We start from the raw sequence: 23,021 nt of genomic DNA, 5'->3' as shown, positions 1-23,021 counted from the left end.
TTTGGGATTCATTCCATATATTCAGAGTTTCATTCAATATATTCGGGGATTCATTCCATATATTCGGGGATTCATTCAATATATTAGGGGATTCATTCAATATATTCGGGGATTCATTCAATATATTCGGGGATTCATTCCATATATTCAAAGTTTCATTCAATATATTCGGGGATTCATTCCATATATACAGAGTTTCATTCAATATATTTTGGGATTCATTCCATATATTCAGAGTTTCATTCAATATATTCGGGGATTCATTCCATATATTCGGGGATTCATTCAATATATTCGGGGATTCATTCAATATATTCGGGGATTCATTCCATATATTCAGAGTTTCATTCCATATATTCAAAGTTTCATTCAATATATTCGGGGATTCATATTCGGGGATTCATTCCATATATTCAAAGTTTCATTCAATGTATTCAAAGTTTCATTCAATATATTCGGGGATTCATTCAATATATTCGGGGATTCATTCCATATATTCAGAGTTTCATTCAATATATTCGGGGATTCATTCCATATATACAGAGTTTCATTCAATATATTTTGGGATTCATTCCATATATTCAAAGTTTCATTCAATATATTCGGGGATTCATTCCATATATTCAAAGTTTCATTCAATATATTCAAAGTTTCATTCAATATATTCGGGGATTCATTCAATATATTCGGGGATTCATTCCATATATTCAAAGTTTCATTCCATATATTCAGAGTTTCATTCCATATATTCGGGGATTCATTCAATATATTCGGGGATTCATTCAATATATTCAGAGTTTCATTCAATATATTTTGGGATTCATTCCATATATTCAAAGTTTCATTCAATATATTCGGGGATTCATTCCATATATTCAAAGTTTCATTCAATATATTCAAAGTTTCATTCAATATTTTCGGGGATTCATTCAATATATTCAAAGTTTCATTCCATATATTCAGAGTTTCATTCAATATATTTGGGGATTCATTCCATATATTCAGAGTTTCATTCAATATATTCGGGGATTCATTCCATATATTCAGAGTTTCATTCAATATATTTGGGGATTCATTCCATATATTCAGAGTTTCATTCAATATATTCAGGGATGCATTCCATATATTCAAAGTTTCATTCAATATATTCGGGGATGCATTCCATATATTCAAAGATTAATTTCCTGAACGGCATGCCATCTCATCTCATCTCATTATCTCTAGCCGCTTTATCCTTCTACAGGGTCGCAGGCAAGCTGGAGCCTATCCCAGCTGACTACGGGCGAAAGGCGGGGTACACCCTGGACAAGTTGCCAGGTCATCTAAGGTTTGTTAGATTATATATATATATATATATATATATATATATATATATATATATATATATATATATATAAGCATTTGAATGTGGAGTATGTGTGTAATTGTAATTGTGTAACAGCACAAGATAAAGATAGGCAGCTAATGTAATATTTCTTACTAGCTCAACAGAAAGAAGCCCAGTTTAGCATCTGTCTTGCAGCCTATTATCTCTCTTACCTCTCGCCAACAAGTAAAAGCCAGTCCCAGATTTAATCTTCTCCAGTTTCTTGCTCAGCCAGTCTCTCTTGCCATGATGCCCATACTAAGAATACTGATCTAGCTTCTTTTTATAGTTATTAGCTAGCTGAATAGTTGTTGGTGTGTTATGGAGTGCCATAATGAATTACGCAATTCTCATGGGAAGTTAGCTCTAGTGAGAGGTCTCTCTAGGACACTCACCACAGTTACATAGTGCTATAACTGGTGAACCAGATATAGCCAGGATGGAAGACAAGCCATTCTCCCTATTACAAGTCAATGTGCCATCAAAATGATTATGACCCCCACCCCCCCAAAAAAACAAACAAACCTTAGTTTATCCAGAGGAAGTGTTATTAGTGTAATTTTCTGACAAAAAACTCACATGAATTCAAAAGTCTGTTTGTCAAACACCACTAATAACCCACTGGAGCTGAACCAGGGGCGCAGATAGGATTTTTGAACTGGGGGGACTGAGCTGTCAGCAAATGATTCCACTTTGTGTATATATATGTATGTGTGTGTGTGTGTGTGTGTGTGTGTGTGTGTGTGTGTGTGTGTGTGTGTGTGTGTGTATATCTCATCTCATCTCATTATCTCTAGCCGCTTTATCCTTCTACAGGGTCGCAGGCAAGCTGGAGCCTATCCCAGCTGACTACGGGTGAAAGGCGGGGTACACCCTGGACAAGTCGCCAGGTCATCACAGGGCGTGTATATATACACACACACACTACCGTTCAAAAGTTTGGGGTCACTTTGAAATGTCCTTATTTTTGAAAGAAAAGCACTGTTCTTTTCAATGAAGATGACTTTAAACTAATCAGAAATGCACTCTATACATTGCTAATGTGGTAAATGACTATTCTAGCTGCAAATGTCTGGTTTTTGGTGCAATATCTCCATAGGTGTATAGAGACCCATTTCCAGCAACTATCACTCCAGTGTTCTAATGGTACAATGTGTTTGCTCATTGCCTCAGAAGGCTAATGGATGATTAGAAAACCCTTGTACAATCATGTTAGCACAGCTGAAAACAGTTTAGCTCTTTAGAGAAGCTATAAAACTGACCTTCCTTTGAGCAGATTGAGTTTCTGGAGCATCACATTTGTGGGGTCGATTAAATGCTCAAAATGGCCAGAAAAATGTCTTGACTATATTTTCTATTCATTTTACAACTTATGCTGGTAAATAAAAGCGTGACTTTTCATGGAAAACACAAAATTGTCTGGGTGACCCCAAACTTTTGAACGGTAATGTGTATACATGTTATTTCACCTCCCTCACTGCCATCACCAGGAACTACCTGCAGGCCAGGACAATGATAACATTTTAACATAGCCTATGGAAATCCAAAGTTTACACATTATCATCACGCACAGAAATTGCAAAACTGCAAAACTAGTTTTAAAACCGCTAAGTTCCAACTGTTAACCATAGCGAGAGGCTGGGCTACGTGTGTGTGTGTAAAGTGTAAACCAGTGCATCCTGACTTTCTAACTATGCCTGTGTGTTGCGTGAGCGGCAGTCAGTCAACAACTCTTAGCAAAGTTTCCTTATGAAACAATATGCTCGCTGAAATTATGGCAGGGAACGCCAGATTAAACATTAAAACTGCCTTCTGAGCACTGTATCTACAGGCTACAACCGAAAGGAGGAGGCTACCAGAAAGGCATCTCTACTCAATACGATTTTACTTTCACTACGACATTACATTGAACAGACTATCAAAAAATTGCAAGGTGATATGATAAAGTAAGGCACAGTTTACTTACAGTCGTTTTTTTTTTTTTTTTAAAAACGATGCAATCGTTTTCTGCCTTTTGGCACCCTTCATCATGCCGTGTTGGGGTCCTGAACTAGGAGCTGTCCCCGATATGCCTGTCAAACTGGTTGTGGGTAACCATAGCAAACAAGCTCGAGCTTGCAACCTGTGCAGTCTGCGCAGTTGCAACTATGTATGTACTGCTGTGCACCAGGGCCGTGCAAAGACCTTTGAAGGGGCAGGGGCTCAACATTCAAAAAAGGGCACTTGGAACAAATTTTATTTATTGTATGTATTTATTGAAGCATTAATATGAAAATATAGTTGATCTTGGTAACAAGACATGCCAGATAGTTCTTGTTCATTCTGAAGTGAAGATTAGTCTGACCTGTAGTTTTCTTTCTGACCCAACTGGACAGAGATCCACTGCCTTTTGCTGCCTCCCGCAGCTCCTTCTCTTTCTGCTTCTTTATCCTCTCTTTCCTTGGCATCTTTGCATAATGCAGGCTTTCACTTATTTAGAAAACGTTTCCCTATGTTTTAACTCAACTAACCTAAGCTACTATAACATAATAGTCTTGATAGAATATGTTGTGGACGTCGTCATTCAGCCTTAAAGGAACAGTCCACCGTAGTTCCATAATGAAATATGCTCTTACCTGAATTGAGACGAGCTGCTCCGTACCTCTCCGAGCTTTGCGCGACCTCCCAGTCAGTCAGATGCGCTGTCACTCCTGTTAGCAATGTAGCTAGGCTCAGTATGGCCAATGGTATTTTTTGGGGCTGTAGTTAGATGCGACCAAACTCTTCCGCGTTTTTCCTGTTTACATAGGTTTATATGACCAGTGATATGAAACAAGTTCAGTTACACAAATTGAAACGTAGCGATTTTCTATGCTATGGAAAGTCCGCACTATAATGACAGGCGTACTAACACCTTCTGCGCGCTTCGGCAGCACATTGATATCTGAGCTCCGTATTAATGCGCTGCCGAAGCGCGCAGAAGGTGTTAGTACGCCTGTCATTATAGTGCGGACTTTCCATAACATAGAAAATCGCTACATTTGAATTTTTTTAACTGAACTTGTTTCATATCACTGGTCATATAAACCTATGTAAACAGGAAAAACGCGGAAGAGTTTGGTCGCATCTAACTACAGCCCCAAAAAATACCATTGGCCATACTGAGCCTAGCTACATTGCTAACAGGAGTGACAGCGCGTCTGACTGACTGGGAGGTCGCGCAAAGCTCGGAGAGGTACGGAGCAGCTCGTCTCAATTCAGATAAGAGCATATTTCATTATGGAAGTACGGTGGACTGTTCCTTTAAGTTTTCGAAGCTGCTAGAATATGTTATTAACGCCGTCGTTCAAACTAAAGTTTCCGAATCTGCCATGTTAATGAAATGGATGGAGCAAACGGTTTAAATATAGTCTAGGCGGCTTCATTAAATAATAAACAACCCTACGCATTTACTGTTGTGTTCTAAGCTGCACAGTATTGCATGTTCAGATAAGAAATGAAAGGAGACTTTCAGTGTGACCTTACCATGCCGTTCCTCACACTGTCTCCCACTGTCAACCGCCTGCATGCGCTTTCTGCACGGAGGCTCACTGAATGCATGACGTCACGGATTGATGCCCGCATTTACATAGAAAAACGTTATTTTATAAATCTATAATTTCATATATTATTGTCAAATTGTAGAGAATATTGATGTTGGAGCTAACTTATCTTTTACAAATATAAAAAAAAACAACAACAACAAAACAGTCCCTATGAAAAGGGCACTTTGGACAGCAAACAGAAAAGGGGCAGGGGCTAGAGCACCTGTAGCACCGGTTCATTGCACGTGGGTGCTGTGCACCTCAATAAACCGAATGGTAATTAGTCTTTTGATTTTTCCGTGAGGCGACATGGTGGTGTAGTGGTTAGCGCTGTCGCCTCACAGCAAGAAGGTCCAGGTTCGAGCCCCGTGGCCGGCGAGGGCCTTTCTGTGCGGAGTTTGCATGTTCTCCCTGTGTCCGCGTGGGTTTCCTCCGGGTGCTCCGGTTTCCCCCACAGTCCAAAGACATGCAGGTTAGGTTAACTGGTGACTCTAAATTGAGCGTAGGTGTCAATGTGAGTGTGAATGGTTGTCTGTGTCTATGTGTCAGCCCTGTGATGACCTGGCGACTTGTCCAGGGTGTACCCCGCCTTTCGCCCGTAGTCAGCTGGGATAGGCTCCAGCTTGCCTGCGACCCTGTAGAACAGGATAAAGCGGCTAGAGATAATGAGATGAGAATGAGATTTTTCCGTGAGGTTTGCCTTATGCAAAGAAAGACAGCATAGACGTTTTTTCCTCCCTATAAGTGGGGGGGACCGAACGAGGTGAATTTAAATCTGGGTGGGACGAATCCCCCCCGTCCTCCCCTCTATCTGCGCCCGTGAGCTGAACACCTCTACTGAATTGATCACAGAAGACACAGATATTGTTTATTATTCCCTGATATTACTTTTCACCACTAGGTGTCAGTATTTAACTAGAGACCTACCCAGGCTGGAGATTAGATTAGACAGAACTGTACTGATCCCTTTGGGAGGGTTCCCTCAGGGAAATTAAAATTCCAGCAGCATCATTACAGGATAAACAGAGAATAGAAAATAGAGAAAACTTCTAGGTGAATTAAATTAAATTAAATTAAATTAAATTAAATTAAATTAAATTAAATTAAATTAAATTAAGTATTTACATATACAAATATAAAAAAGAATAAGATATGGGAAAAGAAGAAAGAAAAAAAAAGTCCAGCAGGAGAGGTATTGCACATTTATATTGCGCATTGTCCTGTTTTGCTTTTTGTCAGGCTAGGCTACTGCTCCTTCCCGTCCTCTGTCCTCCTGTTACCCCTCCTCCCCCCCAGAGAGGAGCTGTACAGTCTGATGGCGTGAGGGACAAAGGAGTTTTTAAGTCTGTTAGTCCTGCACTTGGGAAGGAGCATTCTGTCACTGAACAGGCTCCTCTGGTTGCTCATGATGGTGTGCAGAGGGTGACTGGCATCATCCATGATGTTCAGTAGTTTGTCCATAGTCCTCTTCTCTGCCACCGTCACCAGAGTCCAGCTTCATGCTGACCACAGAGCCGGCCCGCCTGATCAGTTTGTCCAGCCTGGATGAGTCCTTCTTGGATGTGCTGCTCCCCCAGCACACCATGGTGTAAAACAGGACACTGGTGACCACGGACTGATAGAACTTCCACAGGAGCAGGGCTCTCAAGTTTTGAAGTTTGCTCGGAGTGAGATTTTTTTTTTGTTTGTTTTTTGGTGGGGTGGGGGGTCCCTCCTAGTGTCCCATCGACCCTCCCTCCCTCCCAGTGTCCCATCAACCCAGCTACTTAAAAAAAGAACAAATTCGATTAGATAAATTACACTGTTTGTTTATTCTATAACAAATAATAATACAGTAAAATATATTTTGTTCTTTATTGTGCATAAACATTTGCATTTCAAATTAAATAAAGGCAAAAACACAAATATAGCCCCAAAGGGCCCCACTGAACAATGGTGGATATTGTGTGTGTGTGTGTGTGTGTGTGTGTGTGTGTGTGTGTGTGTGTGTGTGTGTGTGTGTGTGTGTGTGTGTGTTTATGAGTGATGCTGTGTGTTGTAAGTGTTTGTGGCAGATTTAGATGCCTTAATTACTGACACTGGGGGCTCCCATTTAAAGCAATGAGGCTCAATGCCAGCCATTTTCACTGTCATGATTGCTGAGAGGGTTTCGTCCAGGGCCAAGGCGTTTCTTGTTTTGGTCTTGTTCAAGCCCACCATGGAAAAAACCCTCTCAGCATCTGCATTGGAGTGGGGGAGAATTAAAACTAATTTGGCAATTGCAGACAGCCTGGGAAATCTGCTCATTCCAGTCACCTTTGGGGGAAAAAAACAAGGAAGCCTAATTACACCCCTACATATTTTACACTTATTAAATTGCTCATGTCAGTGTGTGTGCGCTGGATATTTATTACCCTATTCTTAAGTGAACTCATGCCTTCCCAGAAAGCCTCAACGTCAAATTCCGTTTGGTGTTCGGGCATTGGGACCTCCATTAACTGGTAGTCCTGAAACTCCTCTGCAAGTTGGTCTTGGTCTTGGGGTTCATGATATGGAAGCAGTTTGGTGAACCTAAAGAATACAATGTGTACTTAACCAGGAGAAACAAAGGGCTAGTTTTTCAGCAAATGTGATCAAACTTCGCAATAGATTTGAAATGTTAAACCCTTACCGATCCACAAAGTATGCAGCATCATTGACTTCACAGTCTGCCCTCTGCTGCACATCCACAAACCTGGCATGTTTCAGGAGACTCTCTTTAAGGGACAGTTTTGCCATGGCATATTAAACTGCCCCTGTCAAAAATGCCAAGACAGCCTGGTGGAATCTCTCCACCTGCTGTGGAGTGACATCTCCAGCCTCTAGGGGCCGGTTGAGGGTTGCCCTGGTTGTAAAACCCACGTTCAGCTTTTGTCCTATTAGAGTTATGAATAGAATAGAATAGAATAGAATAGAATAGAATAGAATAGAATAGAATAGAAAGCCTTTATTGACATTATACAGAGTATAAAAACATTTAAAGCTGCTCCATAAAGTGCACACATAAATATACTGTTCAATAAAACTACTAACTACTGTACATAGACTGCAAACATATACAGTAAACATCAGACACTTAAACCACAAAGGCAAACACTTCCCACAGTTTTAACAGAATCTTCACAGACAAAGTATCATAAAGTACGAGTTATCTCTGCTTTCACATTGGTGACATCCTCACTGTCAAAACTGAATAAGTCATTTGTGGTCAGTAAACAGAGAGTTTATGTATTTACATATAGGGAGAAACTTGGGGAGCATTGCCAGACAGTTGGTTGGATGGATCTGTTTAATTGATGTCCTCCACCGCTCTGCTCTGCAGTGCCTGAACTTGCAGGAATCTTCCGCAAAACTTGCGAATGAACTTGGTCATCTACAAAGTTGCAATTCATTACATTACATTGAAGAGACTGTTTTATCCCAAGCGAGTACACAAGCATAACAAGGCTAGTGAAGATGAGTAGGGTTAGTAGTTATGAAGGAAAAATTCACTGAATATGTTAGTGACAGCAGATGAAAAACCAATGGCATAAACAGAGCTGAACCCTCATATATTTTACCTCTTCATAGAGAAGGAAGACAGATGATTTCTCTCTCTGAAGGAGGAGATTAAGGGAGGAGAAAGCTGGCAACGTTGCCTGATAGAAAAGCAGGTAGACTTCTGTTATTGGGTTGGAGAATGCATGCGCAAGTCGTGTGAAGCGTGGTTGTTTCTCATCTGAAAAGGAAAGAAAACACAATTATACATAGTATTCATTCACATGGCAATCTCTTAAAGAACCTCAAATTCATGTTAGTAAAATATGCAACTTACTTGCTGACTTGAAATAGCTGGAGAGTGGCTTGTATTGCTGCAGAATCCGATTCAAGCAGCATTCCAGGCTCAGCCAACGGATGGAGATATGTGAAAATATCTCCATATACTCCAACTCATGCAAGTCACAGAATTCTGCAATGTGAATATTACATTTCAGTGTCATGAAAGTTTTTGCATTGCATTCACACACTATAGTACTGCTGAAAATCACAAACCTGTTAGGTAACCTTTACAGTTCGTACTGCCTCTGAACCAGTGCCCAACATCTACTGCCAGATCTTCAGGGTCAAATCCAGTCACCTACAAATTAGATTATGTTACAATTTGGTCACAAATTCATTACACCACAGCACAACAAGCTATCTAAAGGTTACTGAAAGAATACAAACTTACTTCCAAAAAACCCTGCCCAGCATGTTTTGCTGTGTTATGCAGAATATGGCATGGGCATCCATGGATGTACACGTTGGGATTCTCTGCCAGTATCCTAGAGGCAATCGAGTTTCTTGCCCCCGTATTGACTGGGGCATTGTCAATAGACAAAGCAACACAGTTATGTTGTGTTTTTCGAGGACATCATTGATCTTCTGGAAAATGGCTTCGGCAGTGCCACAGCATTGCCCGCTTGTTGTGCACATGTCCAGAAATTGGTGAACAACCTTGCCGTCAAACACCCTGACAGTGAGGGGGTTCATTTTCTCAAGTCCTGCAAGGCAAAGGTTTAAGCATCACATTAGAAACATTACACACATAGCCTAAACCACTGACATGTGTAAAAAATGTGTACTGGAAAATGAGGATGTCTTAATTGGTTGTCAGTAGAACACCTGTATCATCTGAGCCGTCTGTTATGAGAGTGAAGGGACTGGTCTTCATTTTGGTGACCAGCTCCTCTCTGAAATGCAGTGCCACAGCTTCATTTATTATGCAAGTTGTTTTTGTGCTGGCACACTTATATTGCTGTGCTGTGGGGGAGTCGCTAAAGCAATTCCTTAACAAAGGACTAAAATGTTCTGCCATGGCAAATGGCATATTGTGCTGCACCATGGCCACAGCCACTTTTACCTCAGCTCTCCTTGTCTTAAACAGAAAAGAATGATAACCATGTTATCAGCAGAAAGGACATTCAAGACAAATTTATTTGTAGAGGTAATTTATGGTAAACACAGACACAACTCAATCAGCTACCAGGTAATTGTTCATAATTATTTAAAATATATGGTAATATTTTTTTTTTTTTTATATTCAGAAATGATGAAAAACAAGATTTCATGCAAGAATCTGAGCTTCATGTAGTCCTTTTGACCAGGACAATACCTTGGATTCTTGTGCAGTCATGCCACCAACAGTCACTGGGGGATAAAACTGTCCAATCCTACTTGTGGACTGAAGTGCCTGCTCTTTAGACTGGTGTGCTTTACTCTTAATGTGTCGCTGCACATCTGCAACACCTTGATGGCCACAGGAATTTTCCTGCCTACATACTGAGCACCAGTAGTAGGAGTTGGTGGTGCCTACAGTTATAAATGGCCATTTTGCAGTCCATTCACTTTTGAATGTGGATTGGTAGGTGGCAGCTTCAGTTAAGGCCTTTTTTTTCACCACTACCCTGACCTCTGCACTGACTTCCTCGGTCACCCTGCCTTCTTCCATCACCCTGTCCTCTTCTGGCACTCCACCTCCTGCATTCACCTCCATTCTTCCTTCGTCTTCCACTGTCTCTTTGTCCACCTCCCCTGTCTCCTCTTCTGTCACTTCCTGCACATTCACTATCTCACCTGATGTCACAGTCTCCCTCTCAGTCTCTGGCACATCAACTGACCTCCCTGCCTTTGTTTTCTGAGCCTTGGCTTCCCAGAAGGAAAGGAGGCTCTTCTGTTTCTTCCCTGACATGCTAAAATAAATGACACAAACGATTAAAAAAATGAAAAACGCCTCTCTGTTCATGACAGCTCCTAGGCGACTTAACCAAAGTTATTCATTCTATAATCCCCAGAAAAACAGTCTTTGACTAAACGAACATTTAAATCGTTGTCAGCACAGTATGCTATTTTAGCTGGTTTACATCTAGCTTGCTAGTTAGACAGTTATCTATGATAGCTTGAAATGGACAGGTTTTCGATACTGATCAAGGTGTAGACCAGAAATATTGGTCTATAGAGTAAAACTACAAAGTAACTACGTAAATATTGATATAAATTATTACCTGATGGTCCTGAGTCCCGACAGTTCTCCAGTTTTTTCAATTCTCTTGTTCGCTCCAGGTCGTTCTCTAGTTCACTCACAATTTTGCAGGTGCAGCGCACGCTTGTAGCTGAAACTCACGTCTCCCCGACAACAGAACAATCTATTTTCTGATTGGCTGATGCTGCTCCGAGCACGGGGCGAGTTCAAGCCACATGAAACGTTTCAACACAGTTGCAGAACGGTGCACGTTTCGGCCAATCAATAAGGAACAATTAGAAAAACGTAGCAAACCGTTGCAGTGGTTGAACTCGCCCCAGGAGCGCTGTGACCTACGGCTGTGGTGTTTGTAGATGTCTTGAAGGAATTTCTGTGCGATTATTGGAGAAGCTCAGAGTGAGAAATGCCATGTGTGGCGTGTGAGCGTGTGAACTCGTTGAAATGCGTGTGTCTCACTCTCAATGCATGAGGCTTGAGAGCCCTGCACAGAAGTTTCCTGCAGATGTTAAAGGACCGCAGCCTCCTCAGGAAGTACAGCCTGCTCTGTCCCTTCTTGTACAAGTGGTTGGTGTTGCAAGTCCAGTCCAGCTTGCTGTCCAGCCACAGCCCGAGGTACTTGTAGGAATCCACAGCCTCCACCTCGACTCCTTCAATCAGAACTAGTCGTGACCTTGGTCTGGACCTCCCAATGTCAATGACCAGCTCCTTGGTCTTTGAGGTGTTGAGCTGCAGATGGTTCCTGTTGCACCAGACAGCAAAGTCCTTCACCAGGCTGTAGCTAGTAGATAAGCTAGTAAATAAGCATAAACTTAGTGTAGGCTGGCCTTTCTGTCGCAAGCACACTTCCAAATTCATCCTTATGTCTCCTTCGTGTACTGACTTATTATAATCAGTTAAATTTCTGGGTTGATGAATAACTGATAGAAGATTACATGGTGCACTGCAAGAAATCCACTGAGGGGTTCTTTTTTTTTTTTGGCTGTGCCAATTTAATAGAAAACAGTAAATACAGTAATCAGCAATGCAGTGGCAAAAACTCAACATTCATCAACTTATTAAATAAAAACTTAAACAGTAACAACAAATATAAATGTGAACAATGGCAAAACATCTAAACATACAAAGAGCTCAAATGGCAGAGAATAAATCCCTCAACCTCAAATATTTAGTATCTCAATGTTCAACAACCCTAAATGAGCTCGATAACCACTGTACATACTCTACATACAGTTTTAAAATGACTTATGGGCTTTGTTGTGCATAATTCAGAATCTGTCATATAACCGTACTAACACAGTGTGTTGTGAGAACTATGTGTATGTATTACTAACATTTGGATGGAATGAGCTGTATGCTTGGTTAGTAATATTAGTTGATCATAAAGGGAAACACATATCTTAAAAGGGTGATCTGAAAAGTGGCAATGGCATTACTTCCTTTACATCTTAAGTCATGCTATGTAACAATCTTTTTAGCCAGTTTTTGTCCATTTCTTATGCCAGTTGTACATTTCATTACTGGAATGTCTATATGAACATTATCAGCTAAAATTGGACTTGCTTGCTATAGCTAGCTGCTCACATGGTTAATGCAGCATAAATTCTAAAAATCGGTCTGCATAAGCCTTAAACCCAAAGCCCTTTATTCACAGATTGCTCTGTAAATACATTATCAACAAAATACTCCTCACATCCTTCTGTTTCAACTGGGAGGGGGGTTGAGAGAGGGTTTCCTAATCCTGAGGCTGCATCTGTGCATATTGAGGGCAGACATCATGAGTGAACAACCTAGTTATTAGCATGCATCTTAACCTAGCTGGCGCACTAGCTGTATAGTGAACTTATAAATTCTCTGAGCTCTTTGCAAACCAAAATTACATTCATTACTCGTCTCATTTTCAGTGGCAATAAAGGTAACCTATGAAATATTTAAATAAAATGACACTGCATAGTAGGGCGGCACGGTGGTGTAGTGGTTAGCGCTGTCGCCTCACAGCAAGAAGGTCCTGGGTTCGAGCCCCGGGACCGGCGAGGGCCTTTCTGTGTGGAGTTTGCATGTTCTCCCCGTGTCCGCGTGGGTTTCCTCCGGGTGCTCCGGTTTCCCCCACAGTCCAAAAACATGCAGGTTAGGTTAACTGGTGACTCTAAATTGACCGTAGGTGTGAATGTGAGTGTGAATGGTTGTCTGTGTCTATGTGTCAGCCCTGTGATGACCTGGCGACTTGTCCAGGGTGTACCCCGCCTTTCGCCTGTAGTCAGCTGGGATAGGCTCCAGCTTGCCTGCGACCCTGTAGAAGGATAAAGCGGCTAGAGATAATGAGATGAGATGAGATGAGACACTGCATAGTAAATTAAGTTGTTAGCTTGATCATCCAAGCAGTGATTAAGACACAATAATAATCTTCTGTAGCATTAACGTTACCATGTTAGGTTAATAGCCACCAAAGGAAGGTCAGTGAATAAATGTATAGGCTACCTTTCTTCATTAAAAAAAAAACCCTGGTGACTAATTGTCAGCTCTCTCTCTCTTTCTCTCTCTCTCTCAGCTTTCAGCTGCCTCTCTTTACATTTCTGGTAACCCAACTTCTTCATGGTGGTGTCAATTTACCATCAATTCTGCTTCTACCATGCACAGCTAATGTTAGTGCTGGACAGGAAAGCAACAAACCTAACATGGTGTCACGCTCTGGCTCTGCCTACACAAGCCTGTACCATGTAATGAATAGGGAGAGGGGTGAAATATAAAAATGATCTATTCTAATAATTTTGCGGAAAATGGAAAACCAAACCAGAAGGTTGTTGTATTTGCTCATTTTAAGAGACAAAATTATTACCTCCGCCAAGGAGGTTATGTTTTCGGTAGCGTTGGTTTGTTTGTTGGTTTGTCTGTTAGCAACATTACGGAAAAAGTTATGAACGGATTGCTCTGAAATTTTTTCCAGAGGTGTGACTGGGCACAAGTAACAATCCATTAAATTTTGGCGGTGATCCGGATCACCTTCTGGATCCTGGATTTTTTTAAAGGATTCTTGGCGGAGGTCTGCGCTCTCCAAGTGCTTTTCTAGTTTGAAATATTTTTATTAAATTAACTTACACATGGTAATAATATTAATATTGTCTTCTGAGGGCCCTTTGTCAATGCTGGGCCTTTAGAATCATCCAACCTCCCTCCCTCCCCCCCCCCCCCCCCCAAAAAAAAGTGCCCCGCTTACCTTTAGGAAAACGTTGAGAGAAAACATACATGAACGGAGATATCTGAGCTAAAGTGATGTTTTTGCATCTTACCTCTGCAACCCAAGCCATCTGACACCTCTTTGTTAACTTTTCTACCTTTTCGATCGTGGGACTTATTATTGCAGCCTTTCACACAACACAATCATTCCATTTCACCAATTAAAGGAAGCGAACAAAAAGGAAATGCTCAAAGTTTACCACAGAATACCTACAATGTAGCAGTTAACCCTGTTTTATGTAATCTGTCAAAGATCAAGTCACAGGAAGAGACCATTATGATGATTTTGCAGTTGACCAACCATAGACTATTATTCCTTCATGTATTATAGCAGCAAGACAATTGCAAAAACTGTGCTACAACAGACCATTGTGCAAAGCTTGGTAATTACTGTTTAATGTCTTGCTTGCAGGACAAATGTGCCATTAATTTTTTTTTAAAATAAAACCTTAGAATAGCTTTAAGCTATGGACCCTTACAATCTATTATTTTCCTGTTGGACTGTTGTACATTGCACAGACATACATAGAACTGCAGATTTGTATATCTAAAGCATCCAAAAGTAAGAATACTGCCTATATAACATTACAATACACATACCTTACTGCAACATGAAAAATTTCCATTATAATGCTATAGCACTATCACACCAAAAAAAGAAAAATATATGTTTTATTATTAAAAGTTGTATTATTTAATACATGTCATGTACCAAGCAGTGGCTCCATAAAAAGATGAATACACTGATTGTCAGAAGAAACAGTTCCTCACTACATCGGTCACTCTGATTTGGAATCTTCTGACCTTTATTAGCATCGCCTGTGAAGCAGATATTGTTATCACCTCCTGATCTTATAAGATTCTTTGAAAAAGTACAATAATTCAAAAGATAGTTTCATTGTGAGCCCAAAAGTTAAAGAAAAGAGTTAAACAGAGCTAACCAATTACATGGCAAGGTTAACAATAGTAGAAAAAAACACATTTAAATGGTGTGTATCTCAAAAGATAAATTCACGAGTGAGCTTAACATTTTTATTGCATTGTAGTGTTGTAAAAGAAGTGAACATTCTACCATTTTCAGGTGGTAAAAAGTATTAGGTTAAAATCAACGGCCTTGCTTTCATAAAATCATGCAAACTGATTTATTTTAATATTCTGGATTGTGGGTTGTGTTTTAACGACAATGTAACTGTTTTGTTGAGTCATCCAATTTAATTCAATTTCCCTGTCCTTAATTTTTATTATATATTAGCACAAAATAAAGTCTATTCTAGCAACCCATAACCCTTGTGGGTGGTTTTTTTTTTTTTTTGGTTCATCAGGAAACATATCAGCTTTTTACATTTTGACAATTATTTATTGACATGGTCCTGTTGTAAGGTTGTTTTCAATTGGCTCCAACAACACTGAGAAACCTACATGTACACACATACATGATTTACAATGTACTTCTAAATTAATATTTGAGGTATTGTTAGTACTTAAATGTGCTGGCGTTCTGAAATTATTTACAAGTTTTTGCTGTGGTTGTTAGAGATTTAGTTATTATTAACAAAGCTCATACCTGTAACAGTGACATTGATGACATATCCCATAGCTGAGGCTCCTGAAGGCTGACATTGAGCTTTACATTGATAAAAGCCAGTGTTACTGAGAGTCAGCTGTGTAAATTTAATAAAAGCATCTTGCGTCCTATTTCCACCAATTTTAGTCTCATTGATATGGATCAAGTATCTGTCAGGATCAGTAAGTGGCTGACACCATGTTGAGACCTCAAGACACCAGAAGACCAAAATGTTTCCACATTGCTCTTTCTCATACTCTGCTGTGCACTTGAGGGTCAATGTCTGTCCCTCTGTTCCCTTTACTGGAGCTCTTGGATATTTCACCTTCACTACAGTAGGGTCTTGAAAAAAAAATAGTATCTCATGTCAGTACAAACTCACACAATAAAAACAAGACTATATCACAATTTATATCTTTTCCCATGTAATAAATATATTATTGAAGTTAGATGTTAAACAGGAAACATGAAGCAGTACTCACCTATACTTTTAAGTATAGATGGAAATGTAGAGATAGTAATTAAGAAGAAGAACAAAGCAATGGAACATGTGGTTGACATGGCTGCCCTGTTTCAACTAGGCTATAGAGCTAACACCACCCACTGGGTCACTTCCTCTCAAAAAACTATTTCCAGAGAGTGCAGAAAGCAAAGTGTTTTCTGTTGACATTAAGTTACTACTGCTTCTATTTTAACTTGTGTGGTGTTCGTATTTTTGTTACTCAGCCAGTGTTCGTGGGTCTGGTGGACCACTGCATTTTGTGCTTTAAATTCAACACAATCAAACAATTTTACATTAAATACTTAACAGATGTTTACTTCACCCCAATTACAAGCAACATAAACAGCATATATGGTTAATATTTGCCCTTTAACTTTGTTAGATTACATTTATTTAAAAAAAAGTGCTACTTGTTTTTTGTTTGTTTTTTAATAAAATGTAATTTTACAAAAAAGAAAATCAATTACAGTCAAGATATGAGTGGAAAAAAAAAAGATGTTTATCTTCAAATTTACAAATGAAGCAAGGTTTTCATAACAACTGATTTTTATTTCTTTGAATTTCATTAGAAATTTAACCCATTCAGTTCAGTTTACGCAACACAAGCTGAACACATACAGTAACCATGTCAGTCTAGACAACACATCATCCCCATGCTCGTCTTCGTTTTGGGACCGGCCGATGCTCCAGCTCATCCTCTTCTTCAAAGTCACTGTCAGACTCTGAATTTTCAGAAATGTGACCCTCACGTTCTGGAATGTCTTCCTCTACATCATCATCAAAAGCTTCTCTCTCTTCCAAAATCATTTGCAAGTCCATCTGAGCAGTGAATCTTTTGGCCATCTTGATCAGTTGTGATAAGCAGCCACATTGGAAAAGCTATATTAATTGTGTCCCGCCCCCAATTTACAGGAACCTCGGTCTTGGTTCCTGCAAGACAGAGGGTAAAATGTGTAGGAATGTGAAAGCAGACAGGTGTCGGTGCTTGAACAGCAGGAGCAGAAACACAAAACTCACACACACACACACACACACACACACACACACACACACACACACACACACACACACACACACACACTAACAGCAGGCCCAGACAGGAGGAGGACAGAGTGAAGGTACACACTTTTATTAGCCCCGGGTCCAGTGGACCCAAACATCCTGTATGTAATATAAATGTGTAGGGGGGGTGTACAGTGTGTGGTCATCGAAAATGTGTTCTGATATATGTTCTTCACAGAAAATGAGCCAAGGCCAATGAGTCTGAGTTTGAAAAAATAATTAATTGTATCATTGTTCCTTTGATAAAAAAAAGAAAACGGGTCCCACAGACCCGAACACCATACAAGGGTTAAGTCTGCAGAGGACCGTGACATCCACCAATATGGAGGCATGACTTTCAGTTCACACTAAACCAAGAGAGACAGTTTTCATCATAATTTTCTATATTTTATAGACTGATTTTTGTTTGTACACATGAAACATTTTTAAACTCTGATTTTGCTACTCATCTTTTGAAATAAAGTGGATTATTACTGAGCAGCAAAATAGGTTGGAAATGTTACCATATCTAAAAACAACCACACATAGTGCAGTTCATTACTTAAACAGGCATGTGACTGGCAAAGGGCATAAATGTTGCATACAAGGCACACAAAATTCAAACCCGAACAAGAAATATTTTCAGACATATCTGTAAATTTTCCCTTTCATTTCACTCTAAATGTCTTTTGGAAGTAGTTCTTCTTGAGTTTCTTCACTGCAGTTTCGTTTGGGGGTTTGGTTTAGCACTTGAAAATACCACTTCCTTTTCTTGACATCTAGCTAGCAGTGGTGTGCAAGCTACTTGTAAAGAGCAGTAAAAGCTACCAGTTGCTCTACAGTAAATGAAACTTCACTACACCGAAGAAGAAATATAGCAAGCTAAATATCCTGACTGGCAATATCACAGCCTGGGACAGTAACTTAACCACCCTCAACCGCAATGTTCTGCAGAGGGTGGTCACATCAGCACGCATAACTAGGATTGAGCTGTCATCCATCAAAATCCTGTATAGCCAGCACTGCAGGAGGAAGGCACAGGAGATCCACTCAGACTCCAGCCATCACAGCCATGGTCTTTTCATGCTTTTGCAATCTGGAAGGCAGTACAGATGTTTTTACCCACAAGCCATCAGGCTACTGAATTGCTGACATTATAGTTGCACACACACAGGTGCATCTCAAAATTAGAATATAGTGAAAAAGTTCAAGATTTTCCACCAGTTATTTAAGAAAGCGAAAGTTTAATATATTCTAGACTCATTACATGTAAACTAAAATGTTTCAAGGATTTTTCTATTTTAATTTTGATAATTATGGCCTACAGTGCAAAAAAATTTTTTTTTAAATATCTCATCTCATTATCTCTAGCTGCTTTATCCTGTTCTACAGGGTCACAGGAAAGCTGGAGCCTATCCCAGCTGACTACGGGTGAAAGGCGGGGTACATCCTTGACAAGTCGCCAGGTCATCACAGGGCTGACACATAGACACAGACAACCATTCACACCTATGGTCAATTTAGAGTCACCAGTTAACCTAACCTGCATGTCTTTGGGGGAAACCGGAGCACCCGGAGGAAACCCACGCAGACACGGGGAGAACATGCAAACTCCGTACAGAAAGGCCCTCGCCGGCCACGGGGCTTGAGTTTGCATGTTCTCCCCGTGTCCGCGTGGGTTTCCTCCGGGTGCTCCGGTTTCCCCCACAGTCCAAAGACATGCAGGTTAGGTTAACTGGTGACTCTAAATTGACCGTAGGTGTGAATGTGAGTGTGAATGGTTGTCTGTGTCTATGTGTCAGCCCTGTGATGACCTGGCGACTTGTCCAGGGTGTACCCCACCTTTCGCCCGTAGTCAGCTGGGATAGGCTCCAGCTTGCCTGCGACCCTGTAGAACAGGATAAAGCGGCTAGACATAATGAGATGAGATGAGATCTTTGTGTGTTGAATACCATCTCCTTCATCAATACTGAGGTACTTACTTGTATGTTCCTTCTTTGTCCAGTTCTTTAATCAAAGTGTTATCATTTAGGTCAATATCTGTTGTTTTGGTTAAGTGACCTCTCTTGAATGTTGCTTTGGCACATTTATCTAATCCAAACTCCATTCAAATATCATCACTAAAGGTTTTGACCACATTAAGAAGGCTGGTTTGTTCTGCGTCATTTTTTTGTGCAGGTTTTGAGGCCATCCATATAGAAAAGGTGACTTTCCCTCTTGGCTTTTGTAACCATATCCACTACTGTTGAGAAGATTGCTAAATGGAGCTAGGGCAATGCAGAAGAGGAGCGGGGAAAGAGAGTCTCCTTGGAATATGCCACTTAAGATGTTAATCTCTCTTGAATTTACTGAACCTTCACTTTGTTGAAGATGCAGTGTTGTTTTCCATGACTTCATGCTATCTGAAATTAATCTGATGGTAACTGGGCATATCTTGTAAATCTCCAAGCTTTTCTTGATCCAAGAGTGTGGCACACTGTCAAATGCCTTCTTATTATCAATCCAAGCTGTAGAGAGATTTTTCTTTTGAGACTTCGTTTCTTCAATGATCGCTTTATTAATTAGAAGTTGGTCTTTACATCTGTAGCTACCCCTCCTGCATCCCTTCTGTTCAGCAGGTAGAAGGTTGTTTTCATCTAGGAATTTATAAATTCTTTCAGCTATTATGGATGTCAGAATCTTGTAGATAGTAGAGAGGCAAGTGATCGGTCTATAATTCTTTGGATTCTTCGTCTCTTCTGTCTTTGGAAGTAGATGAGTTAGTACCTTTTATGAGCCAGTCTGAAATAGATTCTGGATTCTTCATAATCTCATTGTATCCCTTTGTTAGTTCCTGGTGGATACTCGTCAGATCCTTAAACCAAAAGTTTGCAATACCCCCAATTCCGGGTGCTTTCCAATTGCATGATTTCCTAATGGTAGCTTCTTTTTCTTCAGTGGTGATGTCAGTCCACTGCTGATTTTGTACCTGTCAGTATTTATCTTCTTCCTGTTGGATCCAATCAACTTTATCATTATGACACTTTTCTTGTTCCCAGATCTTACTTCAGAATTCCTCGATCTTCTCAAGTGATGGCAGTTCATTAACGTCAATATTCTTCTTCCCCAGCTCTCAATAGAATTGTTTTGCATTCTCTTTAAATAATCTATTTTGCCAGAAGAATCTGTGTCTCTTCTTATACCTTCTTATTTTCTGAACTTTGGCTTGTATTTTCTGTTATAATACTTCTTTTGCTGCAGGAACATCATCTTGTGAGAAGATTTTTAGTTCTCGGTTCCATTTCTTTTTCTTTTTAACTTTCTTCCCTTGTTCAATCTGACAAAGATATGAGAGTTGTGCTCTCATTTGTTTGATTTCATTTTCAATCTTTTCTTTCCATACCAGCTGTTTCCTTTTCGATGTGCGGTGTTTCTTCTGTTTTGCTCCTATCATGTCAGTGATAGTGGTGGTGGCTTCATAGGTAATATGATTACTATCAGTCATTGACATCTTCTGGGTATGCTGTTCAAAGATTTTTTCGATAGCCTTATTGACAGTTCTGAAAGCCTCTATGGCTTTGTGGTCCTTTTTAATCTTTGGAACAGGGTCACATTCGGTGATGCTTGTCTCTTTCAGTACTTCTAATTTAAGTCTAATCTGGTGAATAACTTCATTTATAGCATTATCATTTTCTTCAGTTGGGTCAAAATTGGTCTGGTTTACATGGTCTTGTGTTGGTTCCTGATCTTCCTTTTCAGTAGTACTCATGCTTTGCTTTGGTGTAGGAATTTGCTCTTGATCGGTAGCATTGAAAACTTCCTCTTCAGATCCAATGAGGTTCCTTCTGACCTTTGCCTTGATGGCCATCAATTCTAACTGGTGAGTTTACCTTCTTTCATGATGTAACGCACCCATGTGCAATGAACCGGTGCTACAGGTGCTCTAGCCCCTGCCCCTTTTCTGTTTGCTGTCCAAAGTGCCCTTTTCATAGGGACCATTTTGTTGTTTTGTTTTTTTTTTCAATATTTGTAAAAGATAAGTTAGCTCCAACATCAATATTCTCTACAATCTGACAATATATGAAATTATAGATTTATAAAATAACGTTTTTCTATGTAAATGCGGGCATCAATCCGTGACGTCATGCATTCAGTGAGCCTCCGTGCAGAAAGCGCATGCAGGCGGTTGACAGTGGGAGACAGTGCGAGGAACGGCATGGTAAGGTCACACTGAAAGTCTCCTTTCATTTCTTATCTGAACATGCAATATTGTGCAGCTTAGAACACAACAGTAAATGCGTAGGGTTGTTTATCATTTAATGAAGCAGCCTAGGCTATATTTAAACCGTTTGCTCCATCCATTTCATTAACGTGGCAGATTCGGAAACTTTAGTTTGAACGACGGCGTTAATAACATATTCTAGCAGCTTCGAAAACTTAAGGCTGAATGACGACGTCCACAACATATTCTATCAAGACTATTATGTTATAGTAGCTTAGGTTAGTTGAGTTAAAACATAGGGAAATGTTTTCTAAATAAGTGAAAGCCTGCATTATGCAAAGATGCCAAGGAAAGAGAGGATAAAGAAGCAGAAAGAGAAGGAGCTGCGGGAGGCAGCAAAAGGCAGTGGATCTCTGTCCAGTTGGGTCAGAAAGAAAACTACAGGTCAGACTAATCTTCACTTCAGAATGAACAAGAACTATCTGACATGTCTTGTTACCAAGATCAACTATATTTTCATATTAATGCTTCAATAAATACAGTATGAAAATGTTGGTAATAAGTCAGATGCATGTTGTCAATTCTGAACTAATGTACCAGTTGCTCACATTGAAGTGATTGCTGAATAGACTACTGAATGGTAAATAACAAACTGTTACTTGTTCTCAGGAGTGGAAAGTTCCAGATCAGATGAACAGGTTGAGGTAGAAGCTGGAGTTAGCGCAGGAGGCACAGGAAGTGTGCAGGAAACAGCGAAGTCACAGAGAGATGTTGATGTGGAGGAAGGAGATACCGAGGAAGAGAGTGCAGAGAGTGTGGAAGATGTAGAAAATCATACACACACACAGAATATTCAGTTGCAATTGAAATTTAGTTTTGAATAAAGTTAACTTGTGTGAAAAATTTGTTCCAAGTGCCCTTTTTTGAATGTTGAGCCCCTGCCCCTCCAAAGGTCTTTGCACGGCCCTGATGTAACGTCTTGTATTCGCGAGTTTATTTGCACCAATATTCGATCTTACATTTGGATTTTTCGCTTGCCATATATTATAAGTTGCTTTGGTGGTATTACTTTTGTTTGGGTTAAGCTGTGCTGAGTAGAATGCTTCCATTACTTCTTTATACTCCTCCTTGGTCTATTTTTGACATTGTCCTTTAGGCAGATTCGCATTTGTTGCAACCAGAGTCTGTGACGACTAGGCGTAGGGTTCCCTCTAGCTCTTGAGTGGTGGAAGAGTTCGTTCCAGTAGCACACTGGTTCCTCACTGGGGATCGCGGTCCTTGGTAACCCATGCAACGACTGATGTGGTATGATTTTCTTTTCGATGTACTATCCATACTTGTTGACATTCACTATTATTATATATACACACTCTTCATATCAACATTCTTGAAGGCCGACGTTAGCTTACCTGCAAGTTGGCGCAGTCAGCGCAGCAGTGAAGTCACCTTCCAGCCAGTGTAGCGTTCATCAATAGTGTTAGCGAATGCTAATAAAGTGGTCAAGCGGGTGCTATTGAGAACAAGTAGCACAGGC

At 40.1% G+C, this 23,021-nt stretch overlaps 1 long non-coding RNA gene across 3 annotated transcripts; it reads right to left on the bottom strand.

Annotated features, from left to right (window-relative positions):
• Nucleotides 1-6,810: 6,810 nt before the first annotated feature.
• On the bottom strand, nucleotides 6,811-11,618 carry LOC132866046 (uncharacterized). 3 transcript variants are annotated; one of them, XR_009650540.1, is made up of 10 exons: nucleotides 10,971-11,618; nucleotides 9,592-9,659; nucleotides 9,158-9,470; nucleotides 8,980-9,064; nucleotides 8,762-8,896; nucleotides 8,508-8,665; nucleotides 8,184-8,320; nucleotides 7,580-7,815; nucleotides 7,323-7,479; nucleotides 6,811-7,224 (listed from the first exon to the last, which is right to left on the bottom strand). It is a non-coding gene; the product is annotated as an uncharacterized LOC132866046 (long non-coding RNA). The 3 variants fall into 3 exon arrangements; XR_009650539.1 differs by lacking the exon at nucleotides 10,971-11,618 and having other exon boundaries at nucleotides 7,580-7,823; nucleotides 9,592-10,862; XR_009650538.1 differs by lacking the exon at nucleotides 10,971-11,618 and having other exon boundaries at nucleotides 9,592-10,862.
• Nucleotides 11,619-23,021: the final 11,403 nt, after the last annotated feature.

This window comes from Neoarius graeffei, chromosome 18, assembly GCF_027579695.1.
Source record: "Neoarius graeffei isolate fNeoGra1 chromosome 18, fNeoGra1.pri, whole genome shotgun sequence".
Taxonomy (NCBI): Eukaryota; Metazoa; Chordata; class Actinopteri; order Siluriformes; family Ariidae; genus Neoarius; species Neoarius graeffei.
The sequence above is the reverse complement of the archived record's forward strand: the minus strand, read 5'-3'. Positions and strand labels throughout refer to the sequence as shown.